Here is a 12,227-nt window from a genome sequence, read left to right as displayed (position 1 = left end):
TAAAAATCACAGCAAATACAAAATGACCCATCCATCCACTGTTTTTACCCGCTTATCCTTGCACGGTCGCTGGATGTTGCCTATCTCCAGGAGCAAGAGGCAGGGTACACCCAGGAAGACACTCAGGACAGACGGAGAGACCCATTGACCTAACAGTCATGTTTTTTGGACTGTCCATGCATGTACAAGGAGAACATGCAAAGTCCATGCATAAAAGACCCCAAGCCGGGATTTGAACCCAGGACCTTCTTGCTCCAAGGCAACAGTGCTACCAAATGTGCAGCCTCGTTTTTAAATGATGATTTGATTTATTAAGGGAATGAAAGAATTACCCAAAGCAATCTGCCTCTGTGTGAAAAAGTAATTGCCTGTTTGTTTGTTTGTTAACTGGCAATAAGTCTTTTACATCCCTGTGGAGGAATTCTGACCTGATTTGCCACATTTTAAATGTTTCATGTACGGAAGGCCTATTTTAAGTCATTAGACAGCATCTAAGGGGTCATCCGGTCTCTGTCCAAGCGGAGCAGGAGTTTGGTCCACATTGCTGGCACTAAGTTGGACATGTTGCCGGTGCATGTTGGACTCTGGCAGGGCTGCCGTTTGTTCATAACTTTTATGGACAGGATTTCTAGGCGCAGCCAAGGGCTGGAGGGGGTCTGGTTTGGGGACTATTGGATTTTGTCTCTTCTTTTTGCAGATGACATGGTCCTGCCTCAAGTGGAGGAGTTCAGGTATCTTGGGGTCTTGTTCACGAGTGAGGGAAGAATGGAGCGGGAGATCGACAGACGGATCGGTGCGGCTGCCATGGTAATGGGGGCGCTGTGCCGGTCCGTTGTGGTGAAGAGAGAGCTGAGCCGAAAAGCGAAGCTCTCGATTTACCGGTCGGTCTATGTTCCTACCCTCACCTATGGCCATGAACTTTGGGTCATGACCGAAAGAACGAGATCCCGGATACAAGCGGCTGAAATGAGCTTCCTTCGTAGGGTGGCCGGGCACTCCCTTAGAGATAGGGTGAGGAGCCCGGCCATCCGGGAGGGGCTCGGAGTAGAGCTGCTGCTCCTCCACATCGAGAGGAGCCAGTTGAGGTGGCTCGGGCATCTGTACCGGATGCCTCCTGGACGCCTTCCTCTGGAGGTGTTCCAGGCACGTCCCACCGGGAGGAGGCCCAGGGGACGGCCCAGGACACGCTGGAGGGACTATGTCTCTCGGCTGGCCTGGGAATGCCTCGGGGTCCCCCTGGAGGAGCTGGAGGAGGTGTGTGGGGAGAGGGACGTCTGGGTGTCTCGACAAGTATGAGTACGAGATAGCATCTTAATCATATTTAAGTCCGGATTTAGACTAGGTCCTTCATTCATCCACCATTCAGAGTTAGACCTGCTGTTGTGCTTCAGATCATTGTCCTGCTCCATGACCCAAGCAAGCTTGAGCTTCCAGGTAATCATCCTTTTGGATTTTCTGGTAGAGAGCAGAATTCTTGTTTCCATCAATTATGGCAAGTCCTGAACATCCAGAAACAACACAACAGCCTAAGACCATCATGCTACCAACTCTTGTTTGACTGCCAGTATGATAGTTTCTTTTTCTGAAATGTTTCATTTCATCAGTCCACAGAGTATTTTTCCTAAGGTCTTCTGGATTATCAATATATTTCCTTATTTTGGATAGGTCTTTGTGTTGTTTTTGCTCAGCCGTGGTTTTGATATGATGCATTTTTCCCAATCTATGATGTCTGTGAAAATCAGTTTTCACACCTTACCACAGATTCTCAGTTGGATTTAGGTCCGGACTTTGACTGGGCCATTTTAACACATGAATATGTTTTACTTTGTATGTTTACAATTGTTGTACTGTTTATTCAAGGCACATTTCAGTAGCTAGACAGTTCAAAGTGCTGTACATGAAAAAAAGATAGAGACATAATAGGAAAAGTACATTGCAGTGGCATAAAAGTAATTAAATAATTAAAGAGGATAAAAAAGTAATTATTAAAAAGATAATAAAAAAATAAATTAGATAAAAAATGTATGATAAAATGATGGATAAGAAAATGAAAGGAAAGTTGGACCGAACACTTAACTAATAATGTTTAGATGGCCCAGTCAAAGGCCACTCTAAACAAATAAGTTTTTAATCTTGATTTAAAGCAACTTAGGGTTTCGGCGCCATTCCAGATTAGTGGAACATAAGAACTGAAAGCTGTTTCTCCATGTTTGGCTCTGGTTCTGGTTCTGCAGAGTAGATTTGAGCCAGAAGACCTGAGAGGTCTGGGTGGTTGATCCACTGACAACAAGTCTGTAATGTATTTTAGTGCTAAGCCATTCAGTGATTTATAGACTAACAGAAATATTTTAAACTCTATTCTCTGAGCTACAGGGAGCCAGTGTAGGGACTTTAGAACCGGGCTGATGTGCTCCACTTTCTTAGTTCTAGTGAGGACGGCCAGTGGATCAACTGCAGCTGTCTGATTGATGTTTTAGACAGACCTGTGAAGACACCGTTGCAGTAATCAATTCTACTAAAGATGAACGCATGAATGAGTTTTTCAAGGTCCTGCTGAGATATTAGTCCTTTAGATTAGTTTTGTTGTTCCTGTAGAAGAAAGCATGCACACAGCATGATGCCTCCACCCCCATGTTTCCCATGTAGGGATGGTGTGTTAAGTGTGTTAGTGTTTTGCTAGAAATAATGTTTTGCAGGCCAGGTCTTATCTGACCACACCTGATCCATAGGGTCATGGCCATGCTTCACTTGTTGTGAGCTGGAACAAAGACTTGTTTTGGTCTCTCTTCCCTAAACTCTAAGGTTGTGGATGACTGAAAGCTGTCCTGCCAGCAGATTCTTCCGCCTGAGCTGTGGATTTCTACATCCGCTCCAGTTACAATGGGCCTCTGTGCTGCTCCTCTAATTAAAGATCTCCTTGCTCAGCCTTAAAGTTTAGATAGTCATTCATGTCTTTTCAGATTGCAGTCTTGCTATCCTCTTTCCATGTTCAAGAGCTGTTGTAGATGTTGATTGCTGTGGGCAGGAAGGATCGCCTGAAGTAGCCTCTGACTGAAGACACTATTGTTGTAGGACAGTCTCATGAAGAGGATGCTCAGGGTTCTCCATAATGTTCTTTATTTTATGAAGAATCCTTCTTTGCACAATGATCTCCAGAGGTTCCAGAGGAGTCCCCAGAACAGAACCAGCCTTTTTTATCAGCTTGTTGAGCTTTTTTAAGTCCCTGGCTCTGATGCTGCTACCCCAGCAGATGATGGCAGAAGAGATCACACTCTCCAGAACAGTCAAAACCCCAAAAACACATGAACTTTGTAGTCATAATGTGACAAAATGTGAAAACGTTTAAGGAGTAAGAATACTGTGGTACACAAATTTGTCTTGACTTCTTTGTATCTTAGCTTCTGTATAAACAATAAGAGCAGTTCATATAAAACAATTATCAACAATTCAATTCAGTTTTATTTATATAGCGCCAATTCACAACACATGTTGTCTCAAGGCACTTCACAACAGTCAGGTTCATACATTCCAATTAATCCTAACAACTGAACAGTGCAGTCAGATTCAGTTATTTATTCAAATTGGATAAAAAGTTTTTCTGTCTAAGGAAACCCAGCAGATTGCATCCAGTCAGTGACTTGCAGCATTCACTCCTCCTAGATGAGCATGTAGAGACAGTGGACAGTCACTGGCGTTGACTTTGCAGCAATCCCTCATACTGAGCATGCATGTAGCGACAGTGGAGAGGAAAAACTCTCTTATAACAGGAAGAAACCTCCAGCAGAACCAGAACCAGGCTCAGTGTGAGCGGCCATCTGCCACGACCGACTGGAGGTTTGAGAGAACAGAGCAGAGACACAAAGAAAACAAAGAAGCACTGATCCAGGAGTACTTTCTATGGGAAGGAAAAGTAAATGTTAATGGATGTAGCTCCTTTAGTCGTTTCATCTAGAAAGTAAGAACAGATAAACTCTGAGCCAGTTTTCAAGGTTAGAGTCTGAAAGAGAGCACATATAATTAGTTACAGTAAAAGCTCAGCCAGTAGCTATGTCTAGGAGAAAAATAGGGTTAAACATTGAAAGACAGGGCTATGTGGATTATAGGTAGAGGGTGAGCATTATGTTGTTGCCAGTTTGGACAATGCCCCTCTCTAGAAAGGTGTCACAGGTAGACACAGAGCCAGGCCAGGTGCAGCTTCTAGGAAGAGAAAAGAGAGAACAAGGTTAAAAGCTGAAATAACAGCAAATAATGCAAAATTGGAGAGTAGTGTGAGAATGTAGTGAAGAGGGTGAAAGCGGTCATTATGTCCTCCAGCAGCCTAAGCCTATAGCAGCATAACTACAGAGATAGCTCAGGATAACCTAAGCCACTCTAACTATAAGCTTTATCAAAAAGGAAAGTTTTAAGCCTAGCCTTAAAAGTAGACAGTTTGTCCATCTAGAGCCCACTGATGGTCATTGTTATACTAAAAACCACAAGGATTGGGATACCTCCCTCTGTCAGACTGATTATAACCATTGGAAAAGAGAAAGGGTCATACAGGTAGCAGAAATGGAGTGTGTGTTTGCACCTCAACCATAACTGAGCCGAACTGAACAAGTAACAACAATAAAAATGGTAAATTGTGTAAATCTTAGTCACAAAAAATATGAAGAAATACTAGAAAAGTGCACTCACTGCAGTGTGTTTAGTGTATCAGCCCATGCAGGGCAGTAATGAACAAATCCTAAAACTCTAGGGTCAAAGGGTCACTTTAATTAGCATTTTAAGAGATGCAGCTGCCTGCTTTTTATTTGCTCTGTATTCCCCACCATGGCAACACCTCCTACAAAATCCCCCGCCTCATTGATCCTGATTGATCACTCACATTCTGCTTGTTTCAGGCATTTAAATTATATTGAAGAAAAGTCTTGTTGTTGCAGGTCTCAGCCAATATCCCATGTTATATGTCCAGTGCTGCACTCAATCATTTTCACACGAGAGAAACAAGGGCTGCGGGATTAGCCTGATAGTTTATTCATTGACCTTCAACCATTCAAACAGAGGAGCAATGAGTTTATTCAGCTCTCAATGTTCTCATGAGAGATTTCAGGCAACAGCACAAAAATGGCATTCCACGTTATAGAAATAAACAGCTTTAGTAGTGTGAGTAATACATGTTTATACTGTGTGGGAGGCCTTTTGTAATCTATGATGACGCTGTGGGGGGTTTGGGTAGCAACATTGATGTTCTGGGGGGAACAACATTATTTTCTTAACAATGTCTCTTTTATTCTTGGTTAATTCTTCATGTCCTGCATGTTCTCATCAATGTTTCTTTCATATTACTCATCAGCTACAACTAACATTGTGCTTTTCCAGCTGAAAAAAAAAAAATCTAAAGTGCAAGATGAACTCAGACCAAAAGGGATTTGTGTTCTGCTAAATACAGTATATGAGCGAACAAAGATCACATGTGGTTCCTCAATATTCTCTGCCCACTTTCATTCATTATGTACATGCTCTCCATACCTCCGATTATTATTATTATATCTCTGCTTATAATACACAACTTTATATTTCTATGTCATCACATAACCACAGTCCCTTAGAGTGAGTGAGTGAGTGAGTCTTTAATAACGCTGAGTAGATGGGCCATAATGTCCTTCAGAAAGACTTCCAGTCTTTTTGTTTTGGTCCCACAAATTTTATTTCTAGATTAGAGGATTTAGCTACACTGAATGAATGTCAAAACTACTCAAAATCTAGGTGTAGTTTGAGAATCAGGTTGAATAAACTAATACAAACAGTTCAGATCTGTAGTCCATGCTAACATTCAAGCATACAGTATATAGGAGGCCCCTGATGGTTTGGGGGCCCTAAGCTTAGTTTGTTTGTGGGTTGTGCCAGCTCATATTTCAGATGTAACCATCTTTAACTCCCCTGCTTCAGTGAAATATAATAAAGTCTGTTCAACCTATAAGGAATTGAATTCACTACAAATACAAGATGTTTAACGTTTAAACTGATAAACTTCATTGTTTTTTGCTACTTTTCACTCATTTTGGATTTGATGCTTGCAACATGTTCCAGAAAAGCTGGACATGGGCAACAGAAGACTGGGAAAGTTGAGGAATACTCAAAAAAACACCCGTTTGGTCTTCAGATCTGCTGCAAACCACAAAACTACACGAGACCCATCCTGCCCACATCCATGAGCATCTTCAGCAACTCTTTCAACAACCCTGCATAAAAACATTTGAGATTTTGGGATTAATGATGTATTTTTGAATGGAATTGAATAATCACTACCTTTATCTGCTTTGTCTTTATTTTTTATGGAGATATTTTATTTTAATTGAGTTTGTGCTTCTTGACCTGTGATGGGTGCTGTCTAAAAATGTTTTTGCTTTATTGCCACAGATAAACTTTTCTCTTCTCACAGTCAAACTTTGAATCAGACTAATCTTTTTCTGTGTTAAATCAGTTTGGATTACAGAAATTAATCCTACTTAATAAATACTAGAATAATGAGATAAATTCTTTAAATACTTTTCTCAAAGTCAGAAGTTTGTTACATTTCTTTAATATTTAGAAACAATTCCCTTTAATCTGTATGATTTCTGTTCAAATGTTTTGGACCTCCTTCCACTAGCTTCTTACTATAGTTTGCTGGAATTTTGGTCCACTCCGCCTGGCAGAACCGGTGTAACTGGGTCAGGTTTGCAGGCCACCTGGCTCGCACACACCTTTTCAGCTCTGCCAACAAACTTTCTGAGACTTCAGGACTTTGTGATGATCACTTTTGTTGTCTTTAAGCCACTTTGTACCACAACTAATTTGGCAGTATGCTTTGGGTCACTGTCCATTTGGAAAACCCATTTGTGCCTAAGCTTTAACCTCCTGGCTGATGTCTTTAGATGTTGCTTTAATATTTCCACTTAATTTTATATCCAAATCAGGCTATCTATTTTTTAAAGTGCACCAGTTCCTCCTTAAGCAAATCACTCACACAACATGATGCTTCCACCCCCGTATTTCAAAATGATCCCAGGCTTGCAAGCGTCCACCTTTTTCCTCCAAATGGTCATTAAAACAACAGCTGCTATAATGATCATTTGGACCATAATGACCATTTTAGTTTCATCAGACCACAGCACATGTCTCCAAACATTAGGCTCTGAGTTCTGAGTGCATTTGCAAACTGCAGGTTTGGTATTTCAGTATTTTAGTAGAAGCATCAGAGCATAATTTGATGTAAATATCTTCAATTTTTTCCCTTTCCTTTGTTGCAAATAAAATATTTTGTCATAAAAGTTGTGGCAAAGTATTTAAACAATATAACCAACTGCTTCAACCTCCACCTCTGTTCCAGAAGGCGCCTGCCAACATGCATCTCTGCTTAGTTTCATTATTGATAGGCCTTATTGACCTGTTTGTCTCTCTTCACGTATGGGAATGATTCACCTTCCTGTTCGTCTCGCAACGCTGCAAGAAGAATTCAGACACAGCCCCATTAAATCTTCTCATGTTGATCCAGTTCACAGTGTTGATGCAAGCAGGATGGAGCCACAAAACGAAACATATTTCCTGTTTCTGCACAGTGTGAAACACAGAGCTGAACTCATTCACTCAGGAACTCAGCTTCCGTTCAGTTATTCGACGTTACCTGAACAACTTCAGTCTGAGAGCTGCAGTTGAAAGTCTGCAAAATGCTTCTGTTCAAGTCAGTTTAGTTTTCTCTACATTTAAACCAACCAAGCTACTGTAGAAAAGCAAAACAGTGGACAAGCACCCAACTTTAAAGAACTAAATAAAATTAAACACATAGTGAAAACAAAGTCAGCCTGATTTATCCATTAAGGTAATAAAAGAAACAGCTAAGAAAAATCGATCGTCCCTGGGGAAACAATTAAACGAACACACACACACAATTAAAGCAGACCTAATCTGGGAAAGCCAGTGAGAAAACAAATGTTTATGGTAGGAACTGAAACACTGGCAGTAAAGAGGACCTTAGTTTGTTAAAAATTGTTGCAGTTTAACCGGTCTAACAGATAACTGTTAGATAATTAGATAATTTCTATCTAATTAAGCAAGTAAATAACATATTAATGCCAGAGGAGCGGAAATATGTTTCTGTTTAGAACTGCCAGCATGAAACTTTCTTAGCGGTGACCAAAAATGTTTTTTTTGATCTTCGTTATCTTAAAAATTAGATTTTATTATATAAAAACGTTTTCACCCTATTTTTGTGCAAAATGGTGATTTCAGTGCAGTCATATCATCAGCACAGGAAAAGCTGTGAAAGAGTTCGGCTGAACTCACTCTATCAATCTAATTAGCAGAATGGCTGCTGTAAAAGCACATCAGATGTGCTTCTTGTGTTAGCGACAGATGTCTGCAGAGCTGGGGTCTCCAACTCCTGTTCTAGTGTCCTGCAACTTTTAGATGTTTCCTTGTTCCATCACACCTGAATCAAATAAATGGCTCATTACCAGGTTGCTGAAGAACTTGAGGACATGCTGAGAAGGTAATTCTGCCATTTGATTTAGATTTATTGGGGCACGGTTGCATCTAAACATTTCAGGGTGGTGGCTCTTAAGACTGGAGTTAGAGACCCCAGCTCCAGAGTGTAACTGTGCAATTGTTATTTTTGCACCAACATGCAGAGAATTGTTTTTTTCTGGATCATCAGGAACGTCAAACTTAGTTGATTTGCAGTAAAGAAGGCTTCAAAATGGCCAAGAATGTCCAGCAAAGCTTCAGGACAATCTCCTGATGAGGGGGAGCGCTAAATAATTATGTTGCCACCAGAGCAGAGCTTATTCAACCTGACAAGTGGGTATGGGTGCACGCATTTTTCTGGAAGTACAAACAACAGAAGATTGGTGCAAAGCTAAATAAAAATCCTTCTGATTCTGGGAGAGAATAATTGTACTTGTCATGAGTCCTTTGTGGTGCCAACAATGAAATGAAATATCCTGATTCAATCCATGTGTGGGGGTTACTTCTCATTGATCCAAGAGACCGGGCTTCCTTCTAATTCTACCGAAGGACCCTGCCTTGAATAGTGGGATCAAAACTTCTCTGTTAGAATGGCCTTTAGCATCTAGATTAAACGGGAGGCTTGAGGCAGAGATAAGGCGCAGACCAAGCAGGTGTTTATTTACCAAACAGGGAACAGGTGTAGATACAACCTACTACACCCTCAAATTAGCAGACCTACCATAAAACAGGGGAATCAAACATATGTATGCATTAACAAAAATCTAGCAAATGACTAAAACATCCCAACACTCTACTTAATAAATATTATCCAACACTGGAAAATATCTAAAAAATTTAGAATAATAAACCCTAAAGTGCACCATTTACTGTTCCCCCTTCTCAATCAATAAATGGACTCTTCCAGAACCTTTCCAGTACCACAATAGGTTATAAAACAATGAATCTTTCACAAGAAATTTCAGATTGGTGAAACCATTCCTTCTTGTTTTCCATTTATTTGTTTTTGTTCACAGGACAGGGCTTCATCAGTGCCAGCTGAGAAGAAGCTGCCAAAGCATAACCACAAACTGTAATAATAAGACTTCAGTTTCTCATTGTGTAATTATTTGATTTAATGCAATATTCAAAACAAATCAATATTTTAAAGGTGTCTCAAAACAAGTTATGACGATCTTCATTACAGTCCCCAGGTCTTTAAAAGCAGGCGGAGAAACAGAAGCCAACAAACTGGGATCAAATCCACAGTATTAAAGACAAGAACGGGTCACAGTCAGTCGGGATTTGGTCCAAACATTTATATCCACCATGTCGTAGTGCATTACAGAAATTATTTGGAATAACGGTTAATACAATAAACATCGTCTTCATATTTATTTATTTATCATTAAAAACATTAGCCTGTCTGAAATGTTTAAATTGTTCTTTGGCGTAAATTTTTAATTGAAAACAAAAGAATGTTATTAATCCCGAAGGCAAATTAAATGTTGTTGTAGCTCATATTATGAAGGTTTCCTCAAAGAGCCGTTGTAGATGCTGATGGCTGTGGGCAGGAAGGATCTCCTGTAGCGCTCCGTCTTACAGCAGATCTGAAGAAGCCTCTGACTGAAGACACTCTGTTGTTGTAGGACAGTCTCGTGAAGAGGATGCTCAGGGTTCTCCATAATGTTCTTCATTTTATGAAGAATCCGTCTTTCCACAATGATCTCCTGAGGTTCCAGAGGAGTCTCCAGAACAGAACCAGCCTTTTTTATCAGTTTGTTGAGCTTTTTTAAGTCCCTGGTTCTGATGCTGCTTCCCCAGCAGATGATGGCAGAAGAGATCACACTTTCCACAACAGACTTATAGAAGATCTGCAGCATCTTGATGCAAACACCAACCTAAGCTTCCTCATAAAGTCCAGTGTGTTCTGTCCCTTCTTCTAGACAGCTATGTTTTGCCATCATGAGTAAACAATCAACAACAGGTATCCATTTTAAAGTAAGAAAATGTCCAAAGTTTTCCTTAGATTATAAAGAAAATGGTTGCTTTTTTTAAAGATACATTTGCAACATACTTTGAGTAAATGTCGCATACCACAACCACAAACTGCTGAGAAGCTGAAACATCATACTCAAACACCATCATCAGGTAATCAAAATACATTTTGTTTTATAATTTCTTCAAATTTAGTGTTTCGATCACAAAAAAATATAAGATTTATTTTCTTAAACTCTGAAAAAGGATTTGGTAAAGAATGTTATGAGATCAACCTGAGAAGCTTCAGATAAACATTCAAATTTAGATTTGATTTTTGTTGCATTTCATGAACTCATGCTTATTTGTTTCTGCTGCATGGTGGCAGCATCATGCTGAGGGGATGATTTTCTTCAGCAGGGAACCTGGACGGAGTTGATGGGAAGATGGATGCAGCTGAAGGACAATCCTTGATGAAAGCCTGTCAAAGGCCGCAAAACACTTAAACTAGGGGCACAGCTTCAAAGTAATGGTTTAAATCAAACCATATCCTGGCGTTAGAATGGCCCAGTCAAAGTCCAGACTTAAATGAAATTAGCAAGACTTGAACACGTGGAAGGGCGCTCTCCATCCAGTCAGACTGAATGGGAAGAACAAGTTCATAGTTGGCATAAACACATCCAAAAAGACCAGCAGCTGAAACTGTAGCAAAGTCAAAGTTATCCAAAGTATTGACTTTGGGAAGGTGAAAATAAATACAAGCCAAAATTTCATTTGTAAAGGAATAAAATGTTGCTACCTGTTCCTTCAATTTCACAATTATGTCTGCTGGTCTATCACATAAAAATCACTTTAAAACAGATTGTGTGGTTATACGTTCAAGGCCTGAGGCTGCATGGTGGAGCAGTTGGTAGCACGGTTGCCTTGCAGCAAGAAGGTCCTGGGTTTGACTCCCAGCCAAAAACCTTTGTGCAATGAGTTTGCACGTTCTCCACGTGCATGAGTGCGTTCTCTGCTGGAACTCCGGCTTCCTCCCACAGTCCAAAAACATGACCAGTTAGGTTAATTGGTCTCTCTAAATTGCCATTAGACGTGAATGGTGTGTACATGGTTGTTTATCCTGTGTGTCTCTGGGCTGGCGACCTGTCCAGAGTGTACCCTGCCTCTCGCCCTTAGACCGCTGGAGATGGGCACCAGCTCCCCTGCAACCCTGTGTGGAAGAAATTATTATAAAAAATGGATGGATGGATGTTCAAGACCTGGGAATACTTTTGAAAGGCACTGTACTTAGCAACTTGTCTGAAAACTAGATGGATTTAAGATGTTGTGAATCTAACATCTGGACTCTCCATATGTTAAACTTTAAATTTCTGTTAATTGTCGCAGCTTGCAGCACACTTATTGATTTCTTAGTTAACTACAGTAGCTTAAGCCAGATAGAGCAGCTACTGCAGGCAGGTGTTGTTAGTGAACTACAGTTATCAGAGTTCTACTTCAGCTACAGTGAAATATTTAAATACTTTGTAAGGAACCCAACCATTCATCACAGATAACATCCTGCTTGTCCTTGCGGATTTGAATGCAGCCTTATCTTACCTCATGATAACAAGCGATGCATAATTAATTCAACCTATAGGAACCAGCCTATTTATTATAGGGGACCAAATGTTTTAAGATCCTGTCTTCATGCGCTTCCAGAGCCAAAGCTATATTGGTGAAATGACAGATGGCCATCCCTGTTGGTGCGACTCTCCACAGCTTCTCCAAACTAATACACCCGGCAT

This window comes from Girardinichthys multiradiatus, chromosome 1, assembly GCF_021462225.1.
Source record: "Girardinichthys multiradiatus isolate DD_20200921_A chromosome 1, DD_fGirMul_XY1, whole genome shotgun sequence".
NCBI lineage: Eukaryota > Metazoa > Chordata > Actinopteri > Cyprinodontiformes > Goodeidae > Girardinichthys > Girardinichthys multiradiatus.
Note: the sequence above shows the minus strand (reverse complement) of the source record.